General features: G+C 48.5%; 2 protein-coding genes across 2 annotated transcripts in view; both read right to left on the bottom strand.

Annotated features, from left to right (window-relative positions):
- Positions 1–18,249, bottom strand: part of tmeff1a (transmembrane protein with EGF-like and two follistatin-like domains 1a) — a 36,358-nt gene that overhangs the window by 16,137 nt on the left and 1,972 nt on the right.
- LOC306826157 (uncharacterized protein) overlaps positions 6,826–18,249 on the bottom strand; it is a 79,138-nt gene continuing 67,714 nt past the window's right edge. Inside the window, exon 4 of the transcript XR_013779377.1 lies at positions 6,826–7,108. The gene's annotated coding sequence lies outside the window, so the exon portion shown is untranslated. The remainder of the gene's footprint in view (positions 7,109–18,249) is intronic.

The raw sequence follows: 18,249 nt of genomic DNA on the forward strand, positions 1-18,249 counted from the left end.
AAGTTTTCTGTATTGAATTTCATTAAAAAACCGTCGTCACTCCCTCTGCTCATGTCACATGTATTTATAGAGCGATCGACACAAAACTTAGAGACGATTCTTCACCTCCGAACCATCGTCCTCAGACGTCTGCAGGCTGTTCACGCTTAATGAAGTCCAACCAGCAGCAACATCTATCAGCAGCCTGCAGGCCCTGCATCTGTGTGTGTGTGTGTGTGTGTGTGTGTGTGTGTGTCCTGTTTCCTGTTCGCAGGAAAGCCAAACTCTTAACACCCAAACAATTTGGGATTAAGCCGAACAACAACCAGAAGTCTTTCAACCTCCGCCTGTCGACGAGCACAAATGTAAATGAGAGTGTGTGTGTGTGTGTGATCTGAGGAACACTGATTTATTCTGTGTGTGTGTGTGTGTGTGTGTGTGTGTGTGTGTGTGTGTGTGTGTTTGTAGTGGGCCCCGGCTGTGCTGCGTTCAGGTTCCTCGCCCTCATACATCTTACAGCAGAAACAGGGATTTCACATGCACATAATTCCTCCTTTGGATCGGAGCAGAACTAAAGGAGCTGACGGAGCGGAGCAGCAGCCGCCGCCCGGAGGCACATCCACCTCCCAAATCCCCCTCGTCATGGCCACCCAGCCTCACCCCCCCACCGGCTCGTTATCTAAACCCCCCCCCTCCCCGCACTGCAGCCCTGACTCCTGAAGGGACGGACGTCAATACTTCATCTTCTGTCTGCTGCTCCGAGGCTTCTGACTGGCTCTCCTCCTTTAACTCTTTCATCTCTGCTGCACACACACACACACACACACACACACACACACACACACACACACACACACACACACACACACACACACACACACACACACACACACACACACACACACACACACACACACACACACACACACACACACACACACACACACACACACACACACACACACGTCAGGATGCTCACCTGCTGCTTTCACTCAGGGCAGCATCAGAACAGATCGAGCAGATGCAGAGACGTCAGGCGACGTTTGATGGAGAGCAGAACAACATTCATCAGAGTTCATTTTCTTGAAACCCCTCTATTTCAGCCCTGCTCAGAACAGGCTGTTTCTGTGTCTGTAGCTTTAAATATGTAAATGAGCTGTGTCTGACCACGCCCCCTCTCTGGAAGGGCTCTGGTGTACTCGCTGCTTTCTGGCTCCATGTCCTATTGTTTACGGTGAGAAGGCAGACTCAGAGGGCAGAACAAACACCTAGCTGTGGGAGTGTCACCCACCTGGGGGAGGGGCTACTGCCCTTTGTGATGTCATGAAGGGAAAATCTCCAAACAAAGCACACATTTTCTGAAAAGTGGAGCAGGTAGAAGACAGAGAGGATGGACTTTTCTCATCATTGGAGTGTTTGCAGACAGACTAGAGACACATGTTAGAGGAACATGGAGGATATTTTAAATATGTGACCTTTAAGAGGTTTTCTCTCTGTTATTGAGTTCAGGTGTTCTGTTCTACGATCAGTGAATTGTTGCACACTGCCTGTCCGCCAGTGTCAGTAAAAACCAGTCTGCATCATTATGTCCTCGAAGCAGTGAGTGACAGAGCTGTCAGCTGGTTGAAGAAATGAAGGACAACTTTTAAAATGCTGCAAAACTTAAATACCAACTTGATTCATTTTTTTTATGCAGCTAATGGGTTTTTTTTGTAACCACAGACCTTATTTCAGGTGTCTAACCTCAAACCCATTCAAAATCCCCACAGACTTTAAGAGGCCAGAACTCATGGCGCTAAAATGCTAACTCACTTCCTGGTTTTAGGACTCAACCCTGTACCAGTCTGTACTGATAGGCCTCAGAGCTTTTGAGATTGTAAAACATCATTTTTTAAATAAAGCTTTTTCAATATAAACATTGTCATGTTTGAGTGACAGCTGGCTGTTCTTTGATGTCATAGAATGCTGTGATGTCATAGAATGCTGTGATGTCATAGAATGCTGTGATGTCATAGATCAAAGCAACATTCTGAAGCAGGCTTTAAACAGGATTCTTTAAACACTCCAAACGGCTGACAGGATCGATTTAACAGGACACAAACTTCACTGCTCGTGTTTACAGCTCCACTTCAGGTGTTTTAAGACAGATATTTACAGTCAGGAGACAGTAAAGCCACCACAAACAACAAAAATGACTTCAACTAGCAGCACCAACAAGGTGGAATCAACCATTTCAGAGCTCGCCAACAATTCTCTTCGCCAAATTATCCAATCGTGCCTCGATCGGATGACGAAGGAACAATGGGCCAGTGTGGAAGCTGGACATTTTGACAAAAAGACCAAAAAGCTTCTCATGGAAATGGCTTTAAATATAATTCACAATACATGTAAATACATCCAAAAGATATACAACACAGAAACAACTGAGGAGAGCGACTCGCCAACAAAATCCCCCTCTGGATCAGACGAGTCCCAGAAGAGCAAGGCTCTTTCTGAAGAACAGGTGAAAGAGCACTTGGGTAACTTGGGTGTCACCTTTGCAGAGAATTTGGCTGAGATAATGGGTGTACAAGGTGACATCTGTTGCACCAGTTCAGATAAGGTGACAGAGCTCATAGTCAAAGAAGTAACAGAGAGAGTCAACTCTGAGCGTTCCAATGGGAGGGACAGCAGGAGAGAGAACCTAAACAAATGCCCCCCCTTTAACTCCGCAGTGAAAAAAATAGCTAAACTGTTTGGGAAAATGTTTGAAAGATATTCGGACTTCATGTTGTCCCTCTCTACTTCAGTCGACGTTGTGGACTATGAATCTCAACGGCCTAATAAGAAAGAGGAAGTTGAACCAACTCTGATTGATGAGGAAGAGGTGGTTGAACTAACTCTGATTGATGAGGAAGAGGTGGTTGAACTAACTCTGATTGATGAGGAAGAGGACTTGGAACAGACTGATGGAGAGGAGGAGATCCCGGCTACTCCTCTCCAAGCAGAGTCTGTACTGCCTGTAAAAAACCCAAGCATCTCATCAGTCCATGCAGTAAAGTTGGTCCTTGAGGAGGTGATCAGCGGACCTTCCAAAGATTCTGAAGAACTCGCAAATCAGATTGTGGAAATGGTGAATGACGAGGTTGAACAGGAGCTGGATGCCAAACCTGATGGGGAGATCGTATCAGAGACGGAATACCCCAACATATCAACCAGGGAGAGGATTGTAAGCAAACTCAAGGTTTTACAGGTCCGTACATATGCTCGGGAAGCAATCCTGAACATGAACGCAACTTTAATGAGCAAACTTCAAATCAGCCAACCAAATCCAGCCAAAGCTTTCACGGAGCAGCTCATTGAAAATGTGGATATGTTGGTGCAAGACATGATCTCTGAGGCTGAAGACAAGACATGCCTGTACGAGAGGATTGCCAGCAACATTTCAGGCAGCCAGCGCGACAACATTGTTGAGGATGTGAGTGATTTTATGTACGATCACCTGAAATCAGTGGCAGAAGAAGGAGAGGCCTGTGAGAGCACAGACAAAGAGATGATGGCAGAGATTGAGCCTGAGGTGGACTCGTTCATGAAGAGGATGTGGACCTGGCTGAAACAGCAGGCCCAACAGCACCTGCGAAGGAGGGACAGTGTAAGCCACGCTCTGAGGGAGATTCAGAAAGTGGTGGACTATCTGCCAGAGGATCCTCTGGAACCGGAGGACATGGACACTGTGACCATAGAATTTGAAGCAGACGGAGATGAGGATGAAGATGACGGGCCAGAACCAGATTCTGAAGACGAAGATGAGTATGAAGATGACAGGCCAGCACCAGTTACTAAGGTTGTGATGATGTTACCGGAGACAGATTCTGAATCCGAAGCTGAGGATGAAGATGAGAGACCAACACCAGATGAAGTCATGACGATCTTACAGGAGTCAGATGATGAAGATGATGCTGAGTGTGAAGAAGCCCCCCCACTCATCGATTTGGATGAAATCAGCTGTGACATCCTGGTGTCAGAGCTCTTCTACACAGTAATGAAAGACATTCCCATTAGTGAGTCCCATGAAGCCTACAGAGGAGCTGTAGCTGCTTTAAGAAACCTGTTCTTGGTAGAGGTAAGAGCAGCTGGCATTGACACTAAACTAGAGCACAAGAACATCATCAAGGTATGTAAGAAGGTGCACAAAGACTTGTGCCAGAAGTTTGGTGAGGGGTGGCTTTGGAGAGGCTTGCTGTCACAGACTCCGTCAGTCATGGAGTTTGTGACTGAGACTCTGAAAAAGCACCTTGTACCAAAAGAGAGCAGGGGCATGAAAGGATTCTCCATGTCCAATTCTTTCACTCAGCTCTTCAAACGGGACTAAAGACACGTCCCCGGTGGGACAGGTCTTTGTCACGGCCGTCACTTTGTGTAGCAGCGAGCCGTCAGCTCCTGCTATGACAGAATCTCAGCTGTGAAAAAGGTCTCCTGACGTCAGACCTCCTGTTCAGGTTGTTCTCTGTGTTATCAGTCTCTCATCGGCTCGTAGCTCAGAGGGTCTAACCTGGCTATGAGGAAGGACTTCAGGTCCCACCAGGCCCAAACAGGACCACATGTGAGCCCGCATGGAGTCCTGGGATCTGTGGGTTTTCTCCGAGGCCTTCGGTTTTCCCCACAACAACAAATAATTTGACAAACAATCCCAATAATTACAATAAATCTGAAAAAAATAATCATCTATGTTTTAGAACTCACATTTGTTCTGATTATTTCAAACATGTTTTGTGTCTCACATTTCTGTTCTGACTCTGTCCGTGGTTCTGATTTTAGCTCTCGATCACTGTCATTGTTTTCTGTTGTTGTTAACGTCACATGATCAATTAAACGCTGGTAAATGTTCTGACATGTTTCAATATGAATATAATGAATATCAATGAAGGGGTGAGACAGTAGCTCAGCTCAGACTTGGGTTGGGAATCGGAGGGTCGTCGGTTCAAGTCCCAACGTGGACCAAAATATGGAAGTTGGTCTGGGTGTGCGTCTCTACAGTCACAGAGTCTCTGGGATTAAAAAACAAACACAAAGGCACAATGTGTCCATCATGACTTGTTGACTCTCCCCACTCCCACCCTGTCAGAACTCAATTCAAAGGCCATCACACGTATCGCACACACAATAGCACTGGACATCACCCACCCTCTCAACTGCCACCTCTCCATCATGCCCTCCGGACGCAGGTACAGGTCCCTGTTGTGCAGGAGGGCGCAATACGGCAGAAGCCCGGTGCCTGCAGTCACCTGTGCGCCGACGTGAGTGGCCGCACATTCATAGTAGCTCCGTCCCTGTCGTACTCGTCTTGATATGTTATTCGTTTCTTTTGGCTTTGTGCCAACTTCTACTTTTATAGTTTTTATAGTACACTTTCAGTGTAAAACTTTATGTATCCTATGGATACTTTTTCGTGTTTCCGTGGAAATAGCAGCGGAAAACTTGCTTATTCAAGGGAGAAGCTGCTCTCACTCGGGTCGGCGGGGCAAGCCGGCAACGTTCACCCGATACCTGAGGAGCTGAGGCGGCGGTACAGAGGCTGTCGAGCCGACGCTAGGCTAAAGGCTAGGCTAGCGGCTAAGCGATGCAAGTACAAGCCTTTGGTTCCGGTGATAGTTATGGGGGAACGTACTGTCTAACCAACAAGACAGACGATCTGGCTGCTCTCGTGAGGAACAACCGGACATTTAGAGAGTGCAGTTTAATGTGCCTCACAGAAACCTGGCTGACTCAAAACACCCCAGACGCAAACGTGGATCTACCGGGCTTCACTACAGTGACTAAGATCCAGAGAAAACCGGTAACAACACGCACCTTCAGAAAGTGGTCTCCTGAGGCAGAGGAGGCTCTCAGAGACTGTTTTGAGACCACTGACTGGAGTGCCCTGCAAGACACTCATGGTGATGACATTGAGGGGGTCACACACTGCACAACTGACTACATGAACTTCTGTATGGACGTTGTGGTTTCCACTAAAACTGTGCGCTGCTTCCCGAATAACAAGCCCTGGATCACCAGCGATGTCAAGGGAATCCTCAACACGAAGAAAAGGGCATTCAAGGAGGGAGACCAGGCAGAGCTGAAGCGTGTGCAGAGGGAACTCAAGGTCAGACTCCGAGAGGGAAAGGAGGAGTACAGAAGGAAGGTAGAACAGAAGCTGCGGCAGAACAACATGAGGGAGGTCTGGGAGGGCATGAAAACCATCACAGTCGTGCTCCACGGACAGACTCAAGAACTCTTTTGTCCCCCTATAGGCCATAAGACTGTACAGCACTTCACTCTCACGGCAGGGAAGAAGCACACGGTGAACCCTGGAATTATTTTTTTCACTTTTTTCTCACTTCTCATCTGCACTGCTGACCTCAGAGTCAGCCTCCAGTTGGACACTTTCATACTTTTTGAATGTCACCTTACTGAGCACTGATCACTTTAATGATAATCACCCTAATCATGTCTGGTTTCATCCTACTGTTGTGTTATGCTACATCTGTAATGGTTGACATGATCACCCTAACTAGGTCAAGTTTCACTCTATTGTCTTTGACACTTAATGCTAATCTGCTCCTCAATAGTTGGGTACTTTAATGGCAATCACCCTGATCACTCCTGGTTTCACCTTATTGTTTTGGACACTCAATGTTAATCACTGCCCCTTTATGTTGCTGAGCACTTTAATGGCCCAGTCTGCATCCCTGCATTGACGGTTTAATGACTGTACTCACACCTCTGGCACTACCTCAAACACCTCTGTACATGCACATGGAACTAGTTTCTAGAAGGTCAGCACTTTGTTTATAAGGCTCTTTAACTGTTTACAGGTCTCTTTTAACCAGTACATGTTTTTCTCTCCTTCACAGGTTATGTACATTATACTATATAAGTTTTAAGTCTAATGCTAATGCTAACTGCACAGGTTTAACTTGTAATTATATTTACTCTTAGTCACATAGGGGCTGCTAAATCTTGTTTGGGGGATTATTGTATACAGAGGGGAGGGGGGACAGCGGGTGTGTATTGTAACTAATGTCTTGTGTCCTGCCTGTCTGTATACTGCTACTGGATGCCCTGAATTTCCCTCGGGATCAATAAAGTATCTATCTATCTATCTATCTATCTATCTCTCTATCATTTCAGCCCTCAATAAAAATCCACCTTAGTCCTAATCCCCGGTCCCCTCATAACCATATGCACTGTATGTCCTGTTGTCCCACATGTATGTCCCCCTGTGTTCACCCTTTGTCGGCGCGCAGCCCTTAAAACTGTACCATGTTGGTGAAAAAGAATTTCCCCATGGGGACGATAAAATAAAAAGTCTAAAGTCTAAAGTCTTGTTGCTCAGTTTGCTTTCTGGCTCCATGTCCTATTGTTTACGGTGAGAAGGCAGACTCAGAGGGCAGAACAAACACCTAGCTGTGGGAGTGTCACCCACCTGGGGGAGGGGCTACTGCCCTTTTTGATGTCATAAAGGGAACATCTCCAAACGGCCTGTTTGAGCTCACATTTTCTGAAAAGTGGAGCAGATAGAAGACGGAGAGGATGGACTTTTCTCATCATTGGGGGGTTCGGAGACAGACTAGAGACACATGTTAGAGGGACATGGAGGAGAGGATTCTGGTTCTAAAATCGTTTCCTCCTCGCTGCCATGATTTAAAAAAAAACCTTTTTAAAGGTTGTGTTTGTGTATTGAGGAGATGAACATTTCTGTCTCTGGATGTCATAAATGTTCTCGTTCCCTCTGAACGCCTCATTGTTATTTATTCTAAACCAGATGAAAGTTTCTGCACAATTTACATCAATAAAACCTGCCGTATGAAAGTGTTACAATGTACCTTTCAACGAGGCAGCACACACACACACACACACACACTCGAGGTTTTCATTTCAGAGCTGCGTGAAAGCGTCTGCTGGGTATTGATTCTGTTTTGTGAAAGTGAAGCAGCAGAGACATGAAACAGGAGACGGAGGAGGCGTGACATTCATGTAAAATACCGCTATCAGTGATGCATGATGGGACTTCAAACACACACACACACACACGTTACAGTGTGTGTGTGTGTGTGTGTGTGTGTGTGTGTGTGTGTTCAGGAGACATTTTTAAATTGAATGCATAAAAAAAACCATTTTGAATCTCTGACTTTGTAGTTTCCTGATGTTCACACGTTCAGCATCTCCTCTTTCAATAAACTTTATCGACACGTTCATGTTTTGACGCCGGTCGCGGTGACAGCAGGAACAGGAAGTCAGCCCAGACTTCCCTCGCGTGCCTTTTCACACTCCATGAGGACTCCCTTTTACGGAGGCACAGAGCGTCAGCAGCTCTCTGATTGGTCCTTTCACCAGGCTCGTTATCATAGACGAGATTTGATCGACGTCGTTCAGACTGAAGATGACTACTCATGTCATCACGGTCCCGTGTGACGGTTCACTGAAGGCTGTGAGGACCCTCGGAGGAGACGAGAGGACGGCGTGTTCCCTCTAATGAAAGCTAAACGCTCAGAGACGCTCCGCCCCCGTCGTCCGTTTGTTCCTGGATCATTTTTATCAGAACGTCCCGACCGCGCAAGCTGTGTGAAGAGCTCACACACACACACACACACACACACACACACAGTCTGACTCACACCGCGCTCCATGCTGCAGGGCAGAGCACGGCGTCTGACTGCGAGTGGCCAGCAGACGCCGTGCGGCGTGAAGATAACAGCGCTGATGTTTTATTCATGTCCAACGATCTGAGGGGACGCGGCCTGCTTCCCAGGTACATCCAGGAGTCGCACGCCGACGCCCAGCAGGAAGTAACTGACCTCCAGGGAGGTCTCTCTGAGACGAGGCGGGTCACGGGGGACCGCCGGAGATCCAGGTTTGTTTCTAACGAGGCGACGAAGACGCCTCAACGCGGTGGAACACGTGGGAGAACGAGCCTCGGGTCAGTGAGGGACGGAGGGGACACCCGCCGAGCCGGCCAATCAACAGCTGAGATCAAAGTAGTGACGGACGCTCGAGGTCGTCGTCTTCTTCACCTGCGTTCGCCATCAAACCGTCAACGAGCTGCTTCGATCCGTCTTTCACAACATGTCCTGAAGAGTTTCCTTCTGCTTCAAACGTCTGCGTCTCACCGTGGACCTTTCCTGTCCTCGTCTCCACGCCGTCCTCGCTCTGCAGCGCCGCTCAGCTGTGACAAGCGTCACACTGAGGGCGATAAACGAGCACGTCGGACAAACTCATTATCCAGCCCGGTGCGCTCATGAAATAAAACTCAATGACATGTGCTTTATTTATCTCACAGGCCGCCGCCGCCGCCGCCTCGCTCTCTGCTGCTTCCTCTCGCCGCCGCAGCCTCGCCTCCCTCCCTCCTCACGACAGCGTTCGCCTTAAAGACTGTCCTGATCATAAATGTTTGAACATTGAGGAGTGGCTGTTTCCTCTCGTTGTTATTATTTCACAGATTATAAAAAACTCATTTCAGACTTGCAGAGCTGAAACGCTGCTCGTTCTCGTCTCACCGTGTCTGCTTGTTGTTCTTCGCGTTAATGGAAAAGCTGTTTGCAGATGTGAAGCACTTTAAACTATAAATCTGACTCTCTGTTATTTGCATGCTTCGCTCTGTTTGGCCTGATTTACTCTGCCATCACACAGGCGCACGCCATGTGCAGTAAAAGCAGCAGGAGCAGTTTGATGACACGTCACAGAGAAGGAAGCCAGTATGTCCTCCTTCTAACTTTAGATTCTGCTCCTGAATGCTCTGGATCTGATTGGACCAGAGAAGGTAGGCGGGGCTTTGAAGGCCGTTTTGGACGCCCCTGGGTTTGCCAGATATGAGAGCAGTTATCAGGTGAACAGGTGTTGCAGCGATGGAAGCGGGCAGTGGAACTGCTTCAGATAGAAGTGATTGTACCCGAGCTAAAAAGCCTCTGCATGTTTCTAATAAGCTCCAGCAGCAGAAAGCTGCTCAAACTAGGATCAATGTTGGAGATGAAACATGGAGAGAGGTTAGAACGCAGAAAGCTTTACAGAGCCATGCAGAGCTGGCTAAACACTGAAGCTACAGTGTCCACCACATGCAGAGCTGGCTAAACACTGAAGCTACAGTGTCCACCACATGCAGAGCTGGCTAAACACTGAAGCTACAGTGTCCACCACATGCAGAGCTGGCTAAACACTGAAGCTACAGTGTCCACCACATGCAGAGCTGGCTAAACACTGAAGCTACACTGTCCACCACATGCAGAGCTGGCTAAACACTGAAGCTACAGTGTCCACCACATGCAGAGCCGGCTAAACACTGAAGCTACAGTGTCCACCACATGCAGAGCTGGCTACACACTGAAGCTACAGTGGAGATAAACAGGAGGCCCCTGAATGCAGTAGAAGTCGTACCATGGCAGACTCTCTGTTTGGTCAGAGCGTCTGAGGAGACGGGGTGAGATATCAACGTCAGGATGGATCCAGAGGACCGAGTCCTGAGGGGAAACCAGAGGCTGACACATACAATCTGTGTGCGTGTGTGTGTGTGTGTGTGTGTGTAGACAGGCAGACAGCGGGAGAATCATGACTTGACTTTCAACACTCTAAACTGTAAGCAGAGGCCTCCATCGCTTTTCAAGCAGGGCGCCATTTAAGACTCATTAAAGAGAGAGCTGTGTGTGTGTGTGTGTGTGTGTGTGTGTGTGTGTGTGTGTGTGTGTGTGTGTGTGTGCTGACTCTTCAACATGCTGATGAGAGAAGCAGACACGTTGCTGCAGGAACACACCAGCTGACAGAAGAAGACTGTGTGAGGAAGACAGGGGATTCAAACCAGCAACCCTGAGGAGAGAGTGAGAACCTTCGGTCTTCTTCTTCAGTATTTCTCAGTAAGTTAAGATTCTTTCAGTGGTTTTTAAAGTTCTTACTCATCTCCTCAGTCTTCCACACGTCCTTCTTTTTACAGATTTTATCTAATAACATGTTTAACCTGCAGTGTTTCCTGTTCGACTAAAAGAACCTTATGATGCATCTTCTTGTATGTAAAGTGATAATTAAATAAAGTTTTACTGATTGAAGCACGGGGTGCTGGAGCGCACTGGAGGTCAACACTTGACTCATGCCGCCCATGTGGGGTCATTTAAGCCCCGTTTCCACACAGCAGTCCGGTACGGATCGGTACGGTTTGGTTCGATTAAGCCGGAGGACGATAGCCGCTATGTAAATAGCGTTATATGATAGCAGCTAACCGCTAACTAATAAATTCAACAAAGGAGAAAAACGCTACACAAACAAAACCAACGAAGAAGACATCCAGCAGTTCATCTCCTCTGTCACTGTCATGTGACTCTTTCAGAGAAGGCTGTGAGCGGCGAGGACAAATACACACGGAAACAATCAGCTGTGTTACACTCAATGGTTTAAACACGGCCACCAAGTAACACAGGAAGTGACGAATCTTTCAACCAATCAGAGGACTGCAGTGTTTAGCTCCACCTTTTGGGGTCAGATCGATATTCTTGGCCCCCCAACGGAAGGGTCCCAAAAAGTGGGACGGTACAGATCGGTTATTTGGGAATCTTTCCCGGGATTAGTCGATGGAAACGCTGCAAAATGTGCACCGTACCGAGACGAACCGAGCCGGACCACTCGGTGGAAACGGGGCTTTGGGTTCATGTAGGGGTCATGTGGGGGTCATGTAGGGGTCCTGTGGGGGTCATGTAGAGGTCAGTGATGGCGCTCGAGTGATTGGCTCATTCAAACAGCAGATTTAGCGCCTGACGTCTCACTGAGGCGTCCCGGCTCTGACGGTCAGGATTATTTGTTTTCTGGAGGAGAAATCTGCCTCTTTGTGTTTTCCCGTCTTTGTCTCTCTGGAGGCTGCGAGCGTCCCCTCTGCACGCCGTTTGATCGGCGTTGTGTCAGTGGTGTAGTGCTGCTGTTTACTGAGCGACGCTCCTCGGAGAGTGTGTGCGCGCAGGGCTCAGACTGAGAGGGGCTTTTGTCCTCCTGCAGACGCTTTTATGGCCTCTCTGCATGTCGGGACTGTTTATGAAGCTCGTGGACGCCGCTGTCAGAACGCCACGAGCACGCCATGAACCCTCGAATCCATCACGACCCCCCGCTGTTCCCACAGAGCCTGAAGTGAAAGCATCTTACAGCTCAAACAATGCAACAAGAAAACTGACTTCAACCATCTGCCTTTTAATAACACGAGTCAAAGACGCCTGACAGCCAATCACAGGGTCCGGCTGCACATCAGACTGCAGCCCCCCCCCCCCCCCCCCCCCCGTATTGATTATGAAGGCTGCTCGATTTGAACTCTCAGACACTCAGGACTGAATCATTCACACTTCTGGAGGAAAAAAAACAAAAACCTCAAAGATTCAGGGAAAAAACCGCGAGCGAGATGCGAACCAATGAAAACGCAGAGAGAGAAATCAGTCTGATCCGTCAGAGTCAGGAGCGTAAACAAACCAACAACACTGAGAAAGACTTCTCTGTCTTTAGAATAAAACTGTCCATCAGCTGACAGATTTATATGTGAGCTGCTCATTAAGCCCCGCCCCCCCCTTGCTGCACTGAATGCTTTCACCCTCAGAGTCGCTGATGCGAGACTAATCAGGTCCCATTCCAATTCTGAGCACAGCAGAGGACAGCAGACCCTGCCCCCCCCCCACGCCCCCCCCCCCCCCAGCAGGTGATTTGCACTTGATGCATTTTAATTGGTGCACAAAGACGTGCAGACAGCCCGCTGTGTCTGCAGCTCCTGAGAGCTGACGGCCCTCGTTGGTCCTCAGTCACTGGGAGGGGAAGCTAACGCTGACGACGCTGCGGCTAATGGCTTCACAACAAACCCTGCAGGGGGGGGGGGGGGGGGGGGATCTGAGCACTTATAAAGAGGCTGAGGAGAATAAAAGAAGTGCTGCACACCGTGCATACCAACAAGCCTTCAGTGAGGATGATGCACGACGGCCGCAGAATTAAAACACAGCAGCACTGAATTATGAATCAACCCGGGCGAGAAAATATCGGCTCAATCAATCGCTGCTGAATAAATAAAAAGTCTGACTCGGCCTCCGTCGCTTATTCTGTCATGAAGAATTCATCGCCATCAGCAAGAAGCTGCTCGCTATCCCCGAGGCTAATAAACCAGAGCGGCGAGACGGAAAGAGAGGTGGGAGTGAAGAAGCTCTCGAACCTCAGACACAGCGGCCAAGTATCCGAATACGCAGGTGAGTTTAGTCGATACAGACGAATCGAAGGAACGTTTGTCTCTGAGCCACGGAGTCAACGAACAGAGGACTAAATAAAAACACACATTTACAAACACTTCAACACACGTGTGTGGACCTGTACTAACACACATGACTTAGAGAAGGAAATCAGAAATATTTGGTTTTGTGTTTGAACAGTCTTTTTGTCTCTGAAGTGAACCTTGGGTCGTACGTCTCCAGTAGCTGCTCAGAGAGGGGCGTGTCCAAAACGTCCTCACACCTGTGGTACAGAACATTACCCAGACTTCAGAGAGAGAGAGAGAGAGAGAGAGAGAGAGAGAGAGAGAGAGAGAGAGAGTCGTCTGCTGCTTTTCACAGATTCTCAGATATGTGTAGAAATCCATTATTGATTGTGAGAGTGGGCCGACAGGAAGAGGAGGTCTAATTAGCGCCGATTCGTTAAAGCCTGCTGAACATAAAGCTCCTTTCAGCGGCTGGTTCAGGAAGACTCGCCGCAAAAAGGACTGTTTCCAAAGGTGATGAATGAGGCTCTGTGTGTGTGTGTGTGTGTGTGTGTGTGTGTGAATGTAAAGCTTAACAAGAGAAGAAGAGTGGCTCTAATGCAAACACAGACAACACGAGGGACAGCTTGAATAGGACGCAGTGATAACAGAGCGGATCCACACAGCCTCACCTGCAGAGAGACAGACCCTCTCAGAGACTCTTTTAAACCTCAGTCTGGGTTTTTTACTGGTTTGATGGAGTCTCAGAACTTCACAGCTCCTCTGGCTTCATGTCTTTTGGAGACATGTCCAGTGATCAGGTGAAACATCCCCAGAGAGACACATGAAGAGCAAACGCTTCCTGATGCACCATTATCTGTCTGATATGAAGGCTCAGGCTCCCACCTGTCACTCAAAGAGGCCACGCCCCCTTATTCTACATCTCTTTAAACAGGTGACTTCTATAAACACTCAACCCGTTTATTTTAACATAGAGCTCTATGGAGACTGACTCACTGCAGGAGACAGACTCTAGTGGACACTGGAGGAACTGCAGCTGTGAAGTTGGACATTTTAACATAGAGCTCTATGGAGACTGACTCACTGCAGGAGACAGACTCTAGTGGACACTGGAGGAACTGCAGCTGTAAAGTTGGACATTTTACCATAGAGCTCTATGGAGACAGACTTCTCTTCATGTCTTGACTGAAGTGTTTAATCTGTTGTCAGGTAAGGACTGTTTGCAGACTGTTTGCACAGTGGATCTATTTTCCGAGCCGTTTGAAGAGTTAACACATAAATCCTGTGAATCCTTTAATTCCACAAATGTGCAGAAAAAAAAAAAAAGCGACTGAACAAAAATCCTAAAGCCGATTTAAAATGAGTGGAGATATGAAGATTATTTACACTCCGGGTTAGCTAACCGCGGCCTCGAGGCGATCAGGCTGCACGCTGCAGGTTCTACCTTTGATGACTTTTTCATTGAGTCACATTTACTCCTTCGCTGCATCCGTCATCTCTGAAACAGGCCGAGTGGCTCCTGATGTTGGGCTGAGCGTCTTCTGCAGTAGGAGCCGCGGCGCTCTAAATCTGACAAACGAGGCCTCCCTGTCTTCATAAAGCTGCCATTCACGTCTAATCTGCACCGCCATCGACACGGCACGATTACTTCCTGTAATTGACGGCCCCGCACATCAAACCCCTGTCACAGAAATCATTTTAATTTCCCCAGCGAGGGGGGCGGAGGTCCTCGCCCACTCTGTAGCTGTTCCTTTTTGTTTGACACTGAAAGCGTCCATTAAAGGTTTCAACGTGTCAGCGGCTCAGTGTGTGACGCCTCAGGAGCGCCACCTGCAGGACAACAACGGAAGCATCCAGAAGATCACAAACTAAAGAGCTGATTGTGAAAATTCCACTTAAACTTTAAAAAAAAATAAAAAATAAAAAATGAGACTTCAGAAAGTTGACCTGACGCTCTGAACCCTGACCTTTGACCCCTGAGCTCACAGGTGAGGATCAAAGCGCTCAGATTTACATCTCAGGAGTGAACTTGATCCGAGGCGGCGGCTCGCTTCACAGACAAGCTCGTTTGAAGTGCAAACATCAGGTGTTAGGGGGGCGGCTGCAGGGCGAGGGGGGGCGAGGGGGGCGAGGCCGAGGTTCCTGCAGGCTACGACACACCTGCTGAGCTGCAGGATCACCTTCCTGTGACTCACTGCTGGGCTGACACTCGGCCTCACGTTTCCACCAGAGGCAGTTTGTGGGTTTAAGATCACAGATCACGTCACCTTCCTTTTGTTTGTTCCCGTCTCTCCGCAGGAAACCAAAACTCCTCCAGAAGCTTCCAGAGAGACGGAGAGATTTAAAAGTTTGACTCGACGAGGCTGCAGAAATATTTCTGAACAGTTTCAGAATCACCTGCTGATTCATTCAGATAACACCGACCTCCTTTGAGACGACCAAACCAACGGCATCTGAATCACTCCCATGATTCCCCGCCATCATCTGTTATCATGTGTTTCCATGAGAGCGCTGTGTTCGTCCTGTGTATTTTCATCTGGTTAAATGTTGATTTGTTTTGGATGATGAATATTTCAGAGAACACTTTGAACCCGAGCAGACTCAGACTGCTGCACCTGGACTCTTCTCTGTTTGATCCTCGGGGCTTCATTAAACTCACAGCAGCTTTAGAGAGTCCACATCCTGAGTCCTGTAGACAAACTGCTTTTTATCTGCTCTCAGAGGACGATTAGAAAGTGTCCGTCACCCTGCGGAGCTGCACAGAGAGGAGCGAGCGGCCCTCATTCACACGCCGAGCATCAGTCCACGAGCGAGCAGACAGAAAACATACCGTAAAAGGGTCCCGGGGGGGGGGCGGGGCTAAAGACAGGCCGCTGGAGGTGTCAGGTGACCTTACAGGTCAGAGAGCAGCGATGGAGGGTTCACGCTGTACCTGCTGGGCTCTCTGCCAACTGCTGCCTCTGCCACTGTGATTTATTACTGAGAGTAGATCAAAGGGGGGGAGGGGGGGGGGAGGGGGGGGGCTGTGACCTTCACCCCTCAGCTCGCCCCCCATTTCCTGTTTCACCAGCTAGTAAGTAAGAGACGAACATCTGAGTACACGATTCTGTGATCGCTTTCACGTTCACACACACACACACACACACACACACACACACACACACACACACACACACACACACACACACACACACACACACACACACACACACACACACACACACACACACACACACGTGTACACACACACACACACACACACACCTCCGTACGTGAAGCGTGGCACACCACACAGCGAGGACAACACGGCGCCCAACAGCGATCGTCTCAGACTCAGCGTGCAGGACGGCGGCGAGACGCTTCAGTGTCAAGGTGACACATCACGCCTCCCTCACACTGCTGACTCTCTCTCTCTCTCTCTCTCTCCTGCACGTCTGCCATCATGCACGGGTGACAGAGAGGAGGCGGGACATATCCAGAGTGACGTCTCTCGAGCACTTCCCCCCCCCAAAAAAAGCCGCTCGGGGATTCCAGCAACAATCAGTGTGTTACCACACGTGGATTCATCCGCCGCTGAAAATAGTCCCAAACAAACGCTCCATTTCTTCCTGACTGAGCCTTTGACCTCGGGGACATGTTGCTGCTTTCATGAGATTATTCACTGTAAGTCTGCTGACGTCAGGAACGCTACGAGCGCCGCCATAGTACCGGTGAATAATGGCGTGCTATAAATGCTTGATGCTTCTCTGGCGCTGGATTTTCCTACAATCCCTGAACACAGCGGCCTGCTGGATATCTGTGAGAGCGTCTTCTTCTTCTTCTGCTGTTTGGTTTGTTTAGTGACTGATCATTTTCCTCTGCAGAGTGTTTGCACGTGGCGGCGGCGGAGACGGAGGCGTGTCGCGGCCTCTCAGAGCAGAGATCAGGAAAACGCTCCATTTCTTAAAGCAAACAACGCGGGCCGGGCGCCACGAGAAAAAGGCAATTCAGAGAGGCATGAATAAAAGATGAGGGAGGTGATTGATTCCAGACGCCGCCGAGCGACAGCTGACGCTCGTTTACATCGCCGCACTTTATCTCGGACATTTTCTTTTATCCGAGCTGAGGAGCGAGCAGCCACGTGGACTCATTCAGACTTAGAGGGCGAACTCTTGTCACACGCCGTGACCTTTGGGGTGATTTATTTTACCGCCACGCGTGCAGGGATTAATCAACATCCTGGTCTTACAGGAAATCCATCGTTTTTTATCGTTCTGAATCCTGCGTCGGTCCACAGCGAGCTCACGACTTCACGACTCTGCACGAGGAGGAGTTTCTAAATCACGCCGCCTCTCGCACGCCGCCTCTCTCGCACGCCGCCTCTCTCGCTGAGTGTTTGATTGGAGCGGACTAATCCTGCCGTTTGGATTTTGTTCTGTTTCAAACTGAGCTTCGTTTTAATTTGATGTCACGACTTAGAAATCCCAGGACGCGTTTTTCAGTCGTCTAATTAGCTCATGGCGTTTACCTCCGCTCTGAACGACCCCCATGATGAAGATCTGTGTCTTCATCATGTTTATTAATCCGATATCAAACTTTATTGGATGATTCTATCACCTTTTTTTTTTTTTTTTCATTTCTTCACATTTTAATATTTTCTTCCAGCGAGTTCCCCCCCCCCCCCCCCCCCCCCCGCCGTGTCGACGCTTCAGGGACTGAAAGGAGAAAAAACCCGTTTGGTTCTTTGAAGTCTGAAATAGAATCCAAACTGAAGTTTCATTAAAGAGACACTTTCAATTCTTCTCTCTTTAACTCGTGTGTCCACTGATCACACGGTCACATGATCTACGAGGCTCTTTTCAACATCCTTCTGTTGAGGTCTGAACAGTTTGTCATTGGATGAATCCGATGAATCTGATTGGTTGTGTGTAAAAGCTGTTTGAGTCAAGAAGAAGAAGAAGATTCTCTCTGATTATTTGGATGAAGAGTTTTTAGATCATTCTGTGTCAGTTTACATGAAGCTAGCAGCTAACTGAAGAGCGCTAACATTAGCATGCTAACACAACAACTCAGGACGC

The sequence above is a fragment of the Symphodus melops genome (genome assembly GCF_947650265.1).
Source record: "Symphodus melops genome assembly, chromosome: 7".
Lineage (NCBI taxonomy): Eukaryota > Metazoa > Chordata > Actinopteri > Labriformes > Labridae > Symphodus > Symphodus melops.